Below are 15,099 nucleotides of genomic sequence, written 5' to 3' on the forward strand. Positions count from 1 at the left end.
CTTGGGTTTTTCTGGGTATACAATCAGGTCATATGCAAATAGTGATCACTTTGCCTTCTTTTAAATTCTTATACTTCTAACTTCTTTCTTTGATAAAATTTGTTGTTTAATATCTTGGTACAATGTTAAGCTATATGTATGGTGGTGGGCATTTTTACCTTATTCCTAACTTTAGTGTGTCCTTGTTGAGCATGACACTGGGCCTTTTTTGAGATATAAATAGTTTATCATACTGAGAAGGATCAATTCATTCCAATCTTATTGACACTTAAAATCAAGAATTGGTGTGGAATTTGAAAAAAATTTTTCTAGCATGTAAGCATATGATCATATAATTTATTTAAATACATAGATCTATATAATACATTATATTAATACATTTCCTAATGTTGACCGAATATTGTATTCCTGTTATAAAACCCGATCGGTCGTGATGTATTAGTTTTTTTAATGGGCTACTGAATTCTATTTGCTAATATTTTGTTTGTGATTTTTTAATCAATATTTATAGTAATATAAATCCATAATTTTTGCATGTGTGTGCAGTCTTTGTCACATTTTGGTAGCAAGTAATGCCAATTTTAAAAATAATTTTTAAATTGCCTCCTTTTTTTATGGCCAATCTGGCTGCTATGGAAGAGATAATAGCATTGGAATGATCTGATCCTTAAAGATGTAATAGAACGCTCCTGTGAAGACATATCAGTGTTTCTTTTGGTGGCCGGGGGAGTGGATATTTCTTATACTAGTTTTGCTAATTTTTTCCCAATAAAATCAGTCTGTAAACATTATTTCCTAATGTTATTTTTTTTTTCTTTTGAAGAAAAAGGAGGTCGTGAGGCAAGTGACAATGAAGTACTCGAGAACTGATTATTAATTACCAAATTGAGGAAGGAGGGAGATTTTTTTTTTTGCGGTACGCGGGCCTCTCACTGTTGTGGCCTCTCCCGTTGCGGAGCACACGCTCCGGATGCGCAGGCTCAGTGGCCATGGCTCACGGGCCCAGCCGCTCCGCGGCATGTGGGATCTTCCCAGACCGGGGCACGAACCCGTGTCCCCTGCATCAGCAGGCGGACTCTCAACCACTGCGCCACCAGGGAAGCCCAGGGAGATTATTTTTTAAGTGATTATAAAGTGCTAGTCCTTTCATTTACTTCTCACTAAAACTCAGATAAATATTACCGTCTCAATTTTACAGGTGAACAAAATGAATTTCTAAGAAGTTATGTAACTTTCTCAAGATCATAAGCAGCAGAGCATGATTCCAACTCCTGTCTCCGTGACAACAAAGCCCAGATATTAAGACTGTACTATTTTTCTCCCTTCTGCTTTCCAGAGATGTCATGTATAATGAATGTATAAATTAGGAGATATAATTATTCTATACTGTAGTTATTAAGATGCTTAAAATCAAATGAATACTCAACAGCTTACATCACCACTCAGGTTGTTGTCTGTATCTGCATTCAATCAGCTCATCAAACAAGAGGAAAAGGATGCTGAGACCCCCAAAGCATGGAGGGGTCTGACTTGGTAGTGAGAAAAATGGAGCTACCCTTTGCTGGTAATATTGGGACATATTGGTCAGATTGGCCCCATACTGAGTGACTCTCTAGTAAAATCATCCTGTCATCTCTTTTCTAGCATCATGTTGGGTCAATTCGTAAAGAATTAGTTTAATTAAAAAAGAAAAAAAATTTAATAACAAATGCAGCCAGTAAGCTGTGCTTACTTCCTTAAATAAATTCCAGACTGTTTTGGTGAACAGAACTATAGAATTATTTTATTGCTATCTTGGTACTGAAGCTCATATGAGAATGGTGAAATAGTAATCAAAGGAGTAAGAGCTTCCCCCAAATCTCATATTGGCTTATCCCTTTTCCCCCCAATAACATTTGTACTCCAATCACTCTCCATTTAAAACCCTACTGATCCTAATTCTATAATTATCAGCCAGAAAACTGTTTCTTGTAAGCCTATAATGTCTTGAAGTTTTTCACCATAAGGTCTATGAATTTCAGGTTAATCTATAAGCCCTCAACAGTGTGTTACCAAATTATATAAATCCTAAATAGCAACTGAAATGAAAGGGATCTGAAAATAACTGAACTTATCTCAGCACAAAGCACATAGCACACTGAGTTTTCTCCATATTCTGTGGCTGTCAAGTATCTCAGATTCAGCAGCAGCTTTGCACAATAACCTCAATAGTTTCATACAGTATGTACTTTCCTAAGGCTTTGGAGGAAAATAAATCAATATCAGTGGTTTAGTGAATTAATCTCTATTGTCTCCTCTTCTAATTGGTGGATGTCATAGAAAAATAAAGCAAAATCAAATTAACTTGCTTATTTTTAATTAAATCCATAAATCTACTATTTGAATTGACTAAATATGATAAATAACAGCTTTATATCAACACACACAAACAGATACGTACCCATATTCTTTTCATATAATTGCATATTCTGTTACCCATAACATTCATAGAAGTTGGGTTTATATACCAAAGAGAGACTAGAAGTAAAATTGTCAGTTCTTTTCAGAAAGTTAAAATTATAGCTCTCACATAAACACAAAACAAACATTAAAAATGTATGGACTAAGTGTCCATCAACAGATGAATGGATAAAGAAGATGTGGCACATATATACAATGGAATATTAGCCATAAAAAGAAATGAAATTCACTTTGTTATAAAGCAGAAACTAACACACCATTGTAAAGCAATTATACTCCAATAAAGATGTTTTAAAAATTTATGGAGATATTACTACACAACTACCAGAAAGAATAAAATAGAGAAAACCTGACAATATTATTTGCTGGTAAGGATTGCTGGTAAGCAGCAGGAATGCATTGCAGTTAGGAGTGTAGATGGTATAGCCACTTTGGAAGATAGCTGGGCAGTTTCTTACAAAGCTAAGCATGCTCTTTTTTTTGTTTTTAAATGGGTAATTTTTTTTTTTATTGGTACTTATAAACGAACCAGCCAACTGGTAGTATTATGATGTGGACAAATAAAAACATCTTTCTACACATACTAGAGTGGTGAAAAAGTTAGGGGTTGTAGTAAAATAGCAAAAATGGGTAGAGGAAATCAGTGAAGCACATTGTAGCTTAACCCTTCACCTTAACAACTGAGGTTCTTAACAAGTAAAGCCTCCCCACCCCAGAAAATACGAATTATCCTTCATCACACATCTTTGTACTTTTGCTCCCTATTCTTGAGGTTAGGTTCTAGATCCTAAAGATATCCAAAAAAATAGTATTATAACCTAGTTATCTATAGCCGCCAGTCATCTTTTATCGTGTTGTCTGTAGAAGCCAATGCTTCTGAAGCCTCTTTGATTAGTCACCAATCATACACCCCCAAACTGACACAAAAGGCACAATGAAAAGCAGCTTTTTCAAGGCAGAGAGATACGTAATTGTAAAAGAAAAATTCTAGGGAAGTAATACAGTCAAGGCTCAAATTGAGATTGAATAATACAGCCATCGTTACAAATCTTCAGGCTGTATGTTCAGAGAGTAATTTGGGAATAAATCCATGTTTTGCTGTTGGGAATTGAAATACTTAGCAGTTTGCTGCATTGTGTTATAGCTTTCCCCATCAGTTTCCAAGGTGGCCTCCAAAACACTGACAGGAGAATTTTGCTGGAACTGGTTCTGGGGCTGCAGGAATTCCTCAACATAGTTGTTGAATTGACTGTTCCAAGTCTAGTTATTCCAAGCTTGGGGGCACCAGGTCTGACTGTTCCAAGGGTGATTGCTCCAGGATTGACTGTTCCAGCTCTGGTTGCTCCACGTTGGGTTATTCCAGGTCTGGTTACCCGACATGGGCAGGTTTCTGCAAGAGTTCACCAGGCATCCTTGGTGGTAGGAATAGAAGCCTGGGTATTCTGTAGTTGCTGGGCCCTGAGTCACACAATGTTGCGATTCCTTGGCCAGTTGTTTTTCTGCCACCTCTTACGTTTCATTCTCTGGTTCTGGAACCAGATCTTAACCTGTTTGTAGCTAAGGTTCAGGATGTTGGAAAGTTCTTGCATTTGCTGGAGGCTGAGGTATTTCTGCCTCTGAAATCTATCATTGAGTACACACAGCTGGGTCTGAGAGAACACGGTTCTGGTCTTCTGTTTCTTGACCAGGACCTTCTCTTCCTTCTTCTCTGTGCTCTTGTCTGCAGCCGTGGCCAGTAGTTTTACTCTGGGGCTTGTGGAAGAATCAGGACTGTCCAGTCTCCACGTTGTGGGTCTCAGCAGATGACATTTGCAAGGACACATAATTTTCTTCAGACCCATAAATCTCAGGCATTGGTGAAGATTCCCTATAATTGGATGCTTCGGGGCCATGCAGGCTTTGGGGACAAGCTGGGTCCACACTCGTGTTGTTGAATTGAAGGAGAGGGAGAAAACCAAAGGGCTATATAGATGATAGAAAAAGTCCAGGCTTAAGAATCTAGGTAGAAGAGCTTAAAGAAAGGTGGAGATCTCCAGGTATAAAAGTATTAAAAATATGGGATGAAGGGAAGTCACCTGTGTGATAACAGAAGCCTACCAGCCCAATGTAGGAAAATGACCGAAACTAAGCATACCCTTACCATACCATTCCAGTAATTGTGCTTGTTGATATCTACCCAACTAATTTTAAAATGTGCGTCTACGTGAAAGCCTGCATGGAAATGTTTATAGCTGCTTTATTATAACTGCCAAAAAACGGAGGCACCCAGGATCTTCTTGAATAGGTAAATGAATTAACAAACTGGAGCCCAGTCACCCAATGGAATATTATTCATCAATAAAAAGATATGAGCTATCAAGCCATGTAAGACATCGGTGAATCACAAATGCCTATTGCTAATGGGAGTCAGCCAGCCTGAAAAGGCTATATACTGATGCATTTATATGACATTCTGGAAAAAGCAAAAATACAGAGATAATAGACAGATTAGTAGTTGCCAGGAGTTTGAGGTTCGTGTATGTGTGTGTTTGGTGGGTGTGTATGTGTGTGTGGTGGGGAGGTGTTACAGAGTGGAGGCACAAGAGATTTTTTAGTGTCGTGAAACTATTCCCTATGATACCGTGACAGTGGGTACCTGCTACACATTTGCCAAAATCCATGAAACTTTACAGCACAAAGAGTGAACTTTAATGTGTACAACTTAAAAGGTATTATTTAGAAGGCTGAGGGATCCCAGAATAGAATGCAGAATCGAATGGGGTTACAAATGTATGAAACAACCTCACTGACAGGAGTGCAGGTAAAAGGTGCTGACCTAACCCTGAAAACAAGTGGAGTCTGAAATCCTAAACGCCAAAGCAACAGTACATACACTCCACACGTTAGTCGAGAAAGTTGTTTCCCCTGGGGATACAGGTTAACAATTCTGAAATCACTACACCTGTATGCTAGAAATGAACGATAAAGGCAATAGGTGGTATGGTAGGAACAAGTTTTCCTGGTGTTGGAGTGTAATCTAAGAAAGTTTTCATAGAAGTAATATTTGATTTCATCCTGAAAGAACATACAGAATTGCAGCAACAAGAGAAAGAAGAAAGGACATTTCAGGGAGAGTGAATAGCTTCAGTCTGTTGTCCTCCAACTTTTAGGTCTCAGAAACCCTTTACATTTAGCACCCAAAGGGCGTTTAAAAACAATGCATTATATTGATTGATATTTTACTATTATGAATTAAAACTGCTGTGATTTTGACATATAATTTACAAATTCCTTTTAAAATAAAATAATAAACCTATTCATTATATGTAGACTTGAACTTCCATGCCCCATTAAGGGTGAGTGTGGCAGCAAGACTTGCTTTCGCCAAGGAAATGTAAGCAAAAGAGACAGGTGCCATTAGAATCGGAATATTTTAAAAACTAGTGACAATTTCCTGTACTGTCTCTTTTCCATTACCACTGCCATGAGCAACATTTAAAATGGTGGCTGCTTCCACAGCCTGCAAGGAGATTACAACACTTGCCCTAGTCGAGTCATGAGAGACACAAAGCATGTACAATACATAAACCTCTGTTGTTAAAAGCCACTGAAATTTGAGGGGAAGCGGGTTGTTCCTTACCATCACATAATGTAGCCTATCCATTCAAAATAAAATGAATCCTCTGGCTGTTAGAGATACAAACCACTTCTCTGGCAGCTTAAATGGGGATATATGTATATGTATAGCTGATTCACTTTGTTATAAAGCAGAAGGTAACATACCATTTTAAAGCAATTATACTCCAATAAAGATGTTAAAAAAAAAAAACCACTTAATTTAGTCTCTAACACAAAGTCTTTTCTGTAACCATCATTTTCATAGGAGGGAAGGGTTTATCGTTTTCTGATTATCATGGGACAGCACACTTATCCAGCATCTAACATTTCAGGAAGATGCCTTCGCATGTATCTTGTTATATATCTTTTAAGTAGAAATTATTATTTGTATCTTACAGATGTTGGAACTAAAGATTAAGAGTTTTGTAAAATACACAGATTGCACGACCAGTAAATAATGGACTCTCAACTTGAGTCAAGTTCTGACTTTGATGTATATACTCTTCCCGTATGCTGTGATTCCTTTGGTTAATCTAAAGACAAAAAATTGACTATTATCCTCTAAGGGAAGTTTCTTATTATCTTTATTTTCTATAAAAGGTTAAGAATCTCATTTAAGCAATTTCCTGGATCTTCTGAAACCAGGTTTTTTTTTTGTTTGTTTTTTGTTTTTTTTTTTTGCGGTATGTGGGCCTCTCACTGTTGTGGCCTCTCCCATTGCGGAGCACAGGCTCCGGACGCGCAGGCTCAGCGGCCATGGCTCACGGGCCTAGCCGCTCCGCAGCATGTGGGATCTTCCCGGACCGGGGCACGAATCCGTGTCCCCTGCATCGGCAGGCGGACTCTCAGACACTGCGCCACCAGGGAAGCCCTGAAACCAGTTTTTAAATAAAGGTGATCTTTTGTTCTATGTTCTGAAAAGGAGTTCCTCTTTAAATTCTTCTGACCTAGGTAACTGAGTTTATACAAAACAGTAAGTAGTCCCAGATAAATTACAAGAGAAACTGGTCTTCTTGCCTTATGGAAAATGCAATGCAGAGGGGGGGAAAAAAAAAGGAGATGCAGGGCTATTTTCACCCATTTGGGGAAAAATAAGGAGACAATTATAACCATGTCAATCACTTTCCTAGTCCTTCAACCAGTGTAAAAAGATTGTGGAAGTTTAAATTTAAAAACTAAAAAACAATTAGTTGTAAATTTTACTTTTTGTCACTTCCTGGATGGACACTTGTATTACTCAGATAAACTCTGGTTACATTTTCCTACTTATACAATCAAGAAAATGGTACCCCTCTAAAAAGATTATAGCAAAGTTTGTTTTTTATAATTTCATAAAATAATTAGCACAGAGTTTGCCATAATGGTGATTACATTTTATTTCCTCCAGATTCCCCATTAAAAAGAACCACAATACTTATCCTGAAAAGCTCCAGTTAAACAAAACCTTTAAACATAAATGTCTCAAAATATATGCTCTGTTTCATTTGGAATGAACAGACAGCAGAAAGTGGCTTCATCCATTTCACTGACCACGTGTATCAGAGCAGAGGATTCTGTGAGTAATTTGGCTGTGAGGGTCTTTAGCCACCTACAAAGGGACAAAAACAGCCAGATTCGTTGTTCAATTTACTTCCTAAATCTAGAGAAAGCCTTAGCTAAAGGAATGTGAGCAATTTATTTATCTTTACCTTCAGTTGCTAGCGCTCTGGGCAATAATCATAGAAAATGTAGACACAGCTGAAAGCTCACAGAAGCTTCCAATGCTGAAGCCACATAGTCCAAGGTAAATGGCTTACTTTTAGTGAAAATAAGAGGTAAGATGTGGAATGGCTTTACTTTTTAATAAATGGTATTTATATTTTCTAATTACCAAAGGGAATAATTTAACATATGCATTGTGGTAATTTTAGAAGACACAGAAGACTAAGAAAGGATAATGAGAAACCACATAATCCCATAAGAAAAATGAAACCCTAATCTCAGGTAACAAATTGTTGTCAAGTGAAAAGATCTTAATTGATTTTCTCTCGCTATGAAATTAAGATATTGATATTAATATTTAGTTATACTTACAGAATTTATAATGAAATACTAAATCAACAAATATCACATATATTATTGATTTGTAACAATAAAGTTTTGATTGACTATATCATAGATTAAATTTCCAAGATTTTTAATGGATCATTGTATTTTAGTGTATAGATATATCATGTTATATCTGCTTCTGAAGGATATGTAATTAAAAAATTTTTTCTGTATTCTAGCCATTACCACAAGGAACCTTTTTATTCATATGTACAATTTATTTAGCAAAACTCTAAAACTGGAGAATCCTAGCCAAAAGTTCTAAACTATTTAAGGCTTTCAAACTGTCCTCAGGAAAAAACATAAATATTAAAGTTAAATAATACAAACCATGTGAGAAAGTGTTCATTTTTCCATACTTGTGCCAATACTAAATAACAATCTTATGATCCAGCAATCCCACTACTGGGCATATACCCTGATAAAAACATAATTCAAAAAGAGACATGTACCACAGCATTCATTGCAGCACTATTTACAATAGTCAGGAGATGGAAGCAACCTAAGTGTCCATCAAGAGATGAATGGATAAAGAAGATGTGGCACATATATACAATGGAATATTACTCAGCCATAAAAAGTAACGAAATTGAGTTATTTGTAGTGAGGTGGATGGACCTAGAGTCTGTCGTACAGAGTGAAGTAAGTCAGAAAGAGAAAAAAAAATACCGTATGCTAACACATGTATATAAAATCTAAAAGAAAAAAAAAAGGTTCTGATGAACCTAGGGGGTAGGACAGGAATAAAGCTGCAGACATAGAGAATGGACTTGAGGACATGGGGAGGGGTAACTTGGGATGAAGTGAGAGAGTAGCATTGATATATATACACTACCAAATGTAAAATAGCTAGTGGGAAGCAGCTGCATAGCACAGGGAGATCAGCTCAGTGTTTTGTGACCACCTAGAGGGATGGGAGGGAGGTGCAAGAGGGTGGGAATATGGAGATATATGTATATGTATAGCTTATTCACTTTGTTATACAGCAGAAACTAACACAACATTGAAAAGCAATTATACTCCAATAAATATGTTACATAAAAAATCTTTTAATATCCCATATTTTGTCAGTCTACACAATAACAACACTAACAAAAGCCAATTCTTATTTTCTTTGAAGGTTAATGACCTTAAAAATAACATCTTCATGTTCTCTATTCTTATATATTGCTTCTTTGAGTTGCCTGTTCAAATTCTTTATTTGCATTTTTGATCTTTTTTCCCCTCTTACTGACTTTTAAGATACATATGTATACACACACACATATATATCTTTTTATCTTTTACAAATATTGTATCTTTCTAGTTTGCCATATGTATTAATTATGTTTATTTTTCTTCCATTACCATTAGGTAGTTTTAAATTTTTATATAGTTAATCTTTTTATATCTTCTATTATGCTTTAAAAGTTTTCCCAGTACTCAAATTTCAAAACTCACTTTCTTATATTTCCTGGTTATTAAAATGATCACATATCTAAGTAATTAGTGTGATATAAAATATGAGATCTAAATTTATATGTTTAATGGTGTATAGCTCTTCTAGCACCATTTATTGACTATTTCTTACTTCCCCTATAATTTTGAAATGTTAACTTTAGCATGAAAATTTTTTCTACCTATACTCTTAATTAATTTTGTAATTAACACTCTGTAACACTCTTAATTAATTTTGGTGTATAGCGTGAAGTAATAAGCCAATATAATTTTTCTCAAGAATAACTAGTTTTGGGCTTCCCTGGTGGCGCAGTGGTTGAGAGTCCGCCTGCTGATGCAGGGGACACGGGTTCGTGCCCCAGTTCTAGAATATCCCACATGCCGCGGAGCGGCTGGGCCCGTGAGCCACGGCCGCTGAGCCTGCGCGTCCAGAGCCTGTGCTCCGCAGCGGGAGAGGCCACAACAGTGAGAGGCCCGCGTACGGCAAAAAAAAAAAAAAAAAAAAAAAAGAATAACTAGTTTTCACAGCACCAATGACTGAAAAATCTTTCCTCTTCTGTGTTCTACAATGCTCATTCTCTCTAATATTGAATGGCTATATATGCAGTGGTTTGTTTCTGGACTATTTTATTCTATGATTATATTTATTTGTCCCTGTACCAATGTTACAATATGTTAATTACGGTAGCTTTATAATTAGTCTCAATGTTCTGGAGGCTATATCCCTATCTCCTTCACCTTTTGCTTCCTCGGGTATGGCTTGAATTATCTTGACTCTGCTTTTCTACATAATTTTAGAACAGCTTGGAAGATTTTCATTGGGATTGAAATTTCATAAATCATTACAATAGTGAATACAGTTTTATTATCCAGAAAATGAACTATCTATATCATTATTCCAGCATTCTTTTATGTTTTTAAATTATATGTGTAAGAACTTGCACCTATTTTATTAGATTAATTCTCACTTTCTTCATATTTTTTGCTAATGTAAATCGTATCTTTTTTACATATGCTCGTTTTGTTGCTATTGTACAGATTTTTACTGCAGTTTGTACGCTTATCTAGTGTTTAGCATACTGACGAATGTTTCTTCGAATTATTTATCTGTAGCTTCTCTTGTATTTTCCATGAAATAACCATATCTATCAATCTGAAAATTCTAACAGTTTTTTCTCTTCTAATTCAATCCTTATATTTTTAGTTTAATTTGTTTGTCTTCTGTATAGGTTAGGGCACCTCTCTTGTCATCTTTGGTATCAACAGATGCAATATTATTATTTATAATAATATTAGTAATATTAGTAAGATATATATATGCACATATGTATATATGTGTGTATATGTATATATATTTATATTTATATTTATATATTTGGTTTCCATCCCCTCTCCTGGCACAGAGCTCTTAAAGCCCTTGGACTTTCTAATGTATAGCTAGAGTTCTAAAGGTGAAAATACTCTTTTATTATTTACAGCAAGCCCCTTTCAACCACTCCTGAGTTTATGTTAATAAAGTAACTTTTGAAAAAACCCCTAAGGATGGGGGTTAGATGCCAGAGCAACCAACCTTTTGATTAGTGGGTTGAAACTTTCACCCTCTGCCCTGTCCTATGGGGAGCGGATAGGGACTGGAGGTTGGATTAATCACCGATGGCCAATGATTTAATCAATCATACCACATAATGAAGCCTCCATAAAACCTCCAAAGGATGGGGTTCAGAGAGCTTTCAGGTTGTTGAATATGTGGAGGTGCTGGGAGAGTAGCAGCCCAGAGAGAAAATGTGAGAAGAGCTCTGTGCTCCTTCTCACATACCTTGCTCTAAGCCTGTCTTCCATTTGGCTGTTCCTGAGTTATATCTTTTCATAATAAACTGGTAATCTAGTAAGTGAACCCTTTCCCTGAGTTTTGGGAGCAGCTCTAGCAAATTAATTGACCCAAGGAGGAGGTCGTTGAACCTCCAATTTAGAGCTGGCCAGCCAGAAGCACAGGTAACCTTGGACTTTCATTTAGCATCTGCAGTGAGGAACAGTGTTAATTGCGTGGAGGTGAGCCCTTAACCTGTGGGATCTGATGTTATCTACAGATAGATAGTGTAAGAATTGAGTTAAACTGTAAGAGAGTAGGTGGTGTTTGAGTACTTATTGGTGAGAGGAGACCCCCCCAGGCATTTGATGATCAGAAATGTCAGAAGTGTTTGGCAAAGTGTTGGAAATGAAGTATTGTATTGTGAGTAATGAAAGAAAACATTTTTTTTTTCCTTTGCAGAATATTCTTAGTATTCCACTTTTTTCTCTATTGACTTTTTATCTATACTTCTTTTGATTATTTTAGTGATAATTTTAGGGTTAGCAATATACATCCTTAATTTATCCATATATTCGTGTCAATATTTCACCACTTCACTGCTCACAGTTCCCACTTCTCAATTCTCTCTTCCCATTTCCCTACACTTTCCTTATTACGTTTTACACTTCAAAATCTCTATTTCTGAAATATAACAACTTACAATATTCTTGTCAACTTCTTATACTTTATTAACCCCATGTTACAATTTTCTTTTTACTTTTACAGTTATTTTATTTTAAGAGAATTATGAAAAGGAACAAACATGTACTTCTGTGTTTATCCACTTAGTTACTATTTCTAGGGCTCTTCATTCCTTTCTGAGCTTTTTAACTGGCATGTTTCCCCTTCAGCTTGAAAACATGCTATAGCATTTCTTGTAGTTCAGTATAACTAAAGGCAAATTTTTTTGGATTTAATTTGTCTGTAAATGTTTTTATTGAACTCTTGTTCCTACAGGATATTTTTGCTGAATAATATATTCTGGGTAGATGGACTTCTTTTTCCTTTTAGCATTTTAAAGATATTTTCTTCTGCATTGTTTTTTCTAATGAGAAGATAGATGTCATTCATATTGTTATTTCCTTATATACAATATGTCTTTTCTCTTCCAACTGATTTTAAGATTTAAGATTTATTTAGCTTACAGAAATTTGACTATGGGACTTCCCTGGTGGCACAGTGGTTAAGAATCTGCCTGCCCATGCAGGGGACACAGGTTCCAGCCCTGGTCTGGGAAGATCCCACATACCACGGAGCAACTAAGTCCGTGTGCCACAACTAATGAGCCTGCACTCTAGAGCCCGCAAGCCACAACAACTGAGCCCGTGTGCCACAACTATTGAAGCCCGTGTGCCTAGAGCCCGTGCTCTGCAACAAGAGAAGCCACCACAATGAGAAGCCTGCACACCGCAATGAAGAGTAGCCCCCGCTAGCCGCAACTGGAGAAAGCCCATGTGCAGCAATGAAGACCCAATGTGGCCAAAAATAAAATAAATTAAAAAAATAAATTTATTTTAAAAATAAATAAATAAAGTTCTTTAAAGAAATTTGATTATGGTTTACTTTGCTGTGCTTTTTTTAGTACTTACCTTGCTTGGGATTTGCTAAATTTCTTAATCTCTAGATCAATGCTTTAAATCACATTTGATAACTTTTGGACCTAAATTCTTCTTAAATTTTTTTTGCCCAATTGTCACTTTTGTCTCTTTCCAAACTCAAATTACATGTATCATGGGACCATTTGATATTATTTCCTGGGTCCTTTGTACTCTTTTCATTTATCTTTAGAGAATGATTTTGCTTATAGTGTTTTTAATTTCTAGAATGTCCATGCCATTATTTTTCATCATTTCCATTTTCTACTGGTATACCTATGTGGTTATGTATTAAGATTATATTTTCCTTCAATTTTTAAAAGAGTTTTCTTCAGTTTTTGACATACTTTAAATTGCTGTTTTAAGTCTTTGTCTACTATACCCAATACTATGCCATCAATGAAGTAAGTTTCTATTGATTGTTTTTAAAAAAACTATCAGTCATATTTTCCTGTTTCTTTACATATCTGGCATTATTGATTACATATGGGGCATTGTGAATTTTATGTAGGTACCAGAAATTCTACTGTCTTTCCCTGAAGAGTATTAATTTGTGTTCTGGTGGGCAGTTTAGTCACTGAATGTTCACCTTGAACTTGCATAGGCAGGTTTTGTTTTACAGTTTGGTAGAGCCGATCTGTGGAAAGCCCATGATGTTTACCAAGCTTCTCCAACTTGTTAGGATTTACCCTCCAAACTCTGTTCAAATGTGAATCATGTCAGAGCTTAATTTTAGTCTTTGTCTTTACTCTAGGGCATGATCCTTATTCCTAAGGCATCCTTTTCTTTTCTCTCAAATGTAATGGGATGTTAAAGATATTAATGAGGATTTAAGGTCTCTCTGCTTTGGCTGGACCCCAGTGTACCCAGCACTGCTCAGCCTTCAGTATCTTCATTCCTATTTCAGTCCTATAGCAGCCATTCCCACTAGAGTTGTAGTCTCTTCCTCCCTGTGTGTATTCCAGCCCTCAGCCAAGTACTTGAAAAGGACTTTCCTTTTTAGTACTATACCTCGCTGAACCCATTTTAGCTCTGCCCTGAACTCTAAACTCTGTCTTTTCCTGAGGCTCTGCTTGAATTGCTGTACCAGAGTCATGATGCTGCACTGTAGTTATAAAATTTTCCTCAGTCCAGGGCAACCCTGAGATTTACCTTGAGAATTTCCCTTCTCTTAGTGATTACAGTCTTCTGTTGCCAGCTGTCCACTACCTGAGAACAGTTGCCTTATATAATTTGCACGGTTTTATGGTTGATTATGGCAGGAAGGCTAGTCCAGTACCACTGACGGCATCATAACCAGAAGCAGACATCTCTGCACCTAAAAGAATGTAATGTATTTCCTCCAGCCACTTATGTAAATCTTAATAAAGATGTAATCATGGTATATATAAAATTTTGACTCCTTCTATTCTTACCAAACACTAGAAGCATTATCCAACATTGCTTAAGATAATGGTTAACCATCTGAAACACTTAATAAAAACAAATAGTTGGATTTGCAATAATTTTCTATAATTATAATAATTCAGAACTGTAAAAATCTTCTACTTTATGACTAATCTTATGTCTTAATTATTGTTCTTTCAGAGACTTGTATGATTTAATCCTTGCTGTCAGTCACCCTGAAGCATAATACATACAGTTCTCATGAAAAGTAACTCAGTTACAAATCAATGCTTATAATCTGGAGTGGCAAATGTGACATCACTAGTAATGGCAAATATGACACTCGTCAGTAATAGTAGGTAAATGAAAGTAGAGAAATACGTGGCAGATAAGTGTTCATTTCCCTCTACTCTTGTCCTTCATTTTAATGTATTTGTAGCCTCCTCCACCCTTTTTTAAATGTACTATCTCCATTAAGAATTTTGGGGGCTTTGTTGAATTAATAACAGACTTCAGTATGACCTTTTCATTGATAGAGCTTACGATTTTAGGCTCATCTTTTCATTTCAGGTATTGACATTAGTAGCAGAATTCAGACATGGAATCAGGGTTATACTCCTTAGCTCACTTGACTTGACTTTTATATTTGAAACGACTGCTTGTCTTCTCTGTCCACAAGGTTTTAAC

At 36.1% G+C, this 15,099-nt stretch overlaps 1 pseudogene; it reads right to left on the reverse strand.

Moving 5' to 3' along the window:
• Positions 1 to 3,501: 3,501 nt before the first annotated feature.
• The window catches only part of LOC132430294 (homeobox protein NANOG pseudogene), a 120,075-nt pseudogene continuing 108,477 nt past the window's right edge, over positions 3,502 to 15,099 (reverse strand).

The sequence above is a fragment of the Delphinus delphis genome, chromosome 8, assembly GCF_949987515.2.
Source record: "Delphinus delphis chromosome 8, mDelDel1.2, whole genome shotgun sequence".
Lineage (NCBI taxonomy): Eukaryota > Metazoa > Chordata > Mammalia > Artiodactyla > Delphinidae > Delphinus > Delphinus delphis.